This window comes from Echinops telfairi, unplaced genomic scaffold (genome assembly GCF_000313985.2).
Source record: "Echinops telfairi isolate 266 unplaced genomic scaffold, ASM31398v2 ScPeMD7_31;HRSCAF=116, whole genome shotgun sequence".
Lineage (NCBI taxonomy): Eukaryota > Metazoa > Chordata > Mammalia > Afrosoricida > Tenrecidae > Echinops > Echinops telfairi.
This window is the reverse complement of record NW_022103928.1, coordinates 35,669,130-35,671,219: the sequence shown is the minus strand read 5'-3', so window position 1 is coordinate 35,671,219 and position 2,090 is coordinate 35,669,130.

The window sequence follows — 2,090 nt, the reverse complement described above, 5'->3', positions numbered from 1 at the left end:
TCATTTCCTGCAAGACATCCCTGAGGAGAAGCCAAATGGACCTAACCTAATGCAGCCCTGGGTGCTGGAGCACCTGTGTGGAGACCCCTGCCAGCACTGGATGCTGACACATTCACCGATTTGGCTTTCCTCCTGCAGTTGGCATCATTGCGTCTGTTTTATGAGATGGAAGAGGACTTTGTGGATTCGTGTTGGACATATGTGTTAATGTTGGACTTGTGGGTTTGGGCAGCACTGGGTTGGGATGTTTTCTTGATGCACACTTAACTTTTTTGTAAAACTCTCTCTTTTACATGAGTTTCTGTGGATTTGTTTCTTTAAAGTACCCAGACTAACACAAGCATTTACCTCCTTTCTTTGTTAAGATTAAATAGATCAAGTGAATGCCAAGATAATAATAATAATACAGTAATATACCTCCTTGGAATGTTCAAATGCTGACTGGAAGTTATATACTTATATATATGTATATTCAATGCAACATTCATTTTATGTGCATACATTATTTATGAAGGGAACTTCATAATATTCATAGAAAATGGAATTAAAGGATCATGATTTCTCTCTCAAATATTAAAAATGTAACTACCTGTCAGCCCACATGTCTTAAACCATATAAAACCCACATGCCTTAAACCATAACTAGGGTAGAATTGCCACTGTTTTGACAGATTTCCACTGAGTTTCATTATGTACAGTGATTAAACTAGACAATTTTGGTGTTGATTGAAATAGTAATCTGTGACTATTTCATATTTTAATGAAACCCAGAAAAATACAGCAAAAATAGGACACGACGAGAACAATCAGATGAATTAATTATAATGGCTGAGATGCAATTACAAATTATGACTCAGAGAGAACTAGAGCTAGTGCTCACTATGTCTCATAATTTTACTAACAATTTTCTTTGGATTCATCACTCAAAGCAAAAGAACATTTTAAATTATATAGTTAGAAATTTGGGGGGAATCAGGGCAATGTCAGGGGGATTGAGGGTTCCACACGGGGTTATCACTAACCAGCTGTGTGAACATGAAAGTCCAACTATTTCATGGATGTCGATGTAAAACAACTTTGCCAGATTCACACCGGGTCACTACATTTAATGCAGAGAGATCATGTATAATGCATCTCCGCTACAGTAATGAGTTCACAACAGAAGCACCAAAAGAGGGTGACAGAATACTGAGAATCACTGTACCAGAAAGAACCGGTCAACATTCCACCATTTCAGGAGGTAGCATATGATCAGGAACCAATGGTGCTGAAGAAAGAAGTTCAAGCTACACTGAAAGCACCAGCCAAAAACAAAGTTCAGGGAATTGATGGAGTACCAATTGCAATGTTTCAACAAGCTGAAGAAGACTGGAAGCACTCACTCATCTATGACAGGAAATTTAGGAGACAGCTACGTGGCTAACTGACTGGAAGAGCTCCCTATCTGCACCCACTCCAAAGAAAGGTGACCCAAAAGAATGTTCAACTTATATAACTATATCATTGATATGAAATGCAAGTAAAATTTTGCTGAAGATTATCCAACAACAATTGCAACAGTACCTTGACAGGGAACTACCAGAGGTTCAGGTCAGTTTCAGAAGAGGACGTAGAACATGGAATATCATTCCTGATGTCAGACGGATCTTGGCTGAAAGCAGGGAATAGCAGAAATACGTTTACATGTGTTTTATTGACTATGCAAAGGCATTTGATAGTGTGGACCATACAAAGCTATAGATCACCTTGAGAAGAATGGGACTTCCAGAACACTTCATTGTGCTCATGTAAAACTTGTGCCTGGAATAAGAGGCAGTTGTGTGAACAGGGAATACTGCATGATTGAAAATAAGAAAGGTGTGTGACAGGGTTGTATCCTCTCATCACATTGGTTCAGTCTGGAGGCTGAGCAAATAATAAAAGAAGCTGGAAGGAGAGGGTGGCATCAGGATTGGAGAAGGCTTATTAACAACCTGTGCTATGCAGATGACCCAACCTTGCTCGCTGAAAGTGAGGAGGACTGAACATTTACTGAGGAAGATCAAGGATTTCAGTCTTCAGGATGGATTATGACTCATTGTCAACAAGAC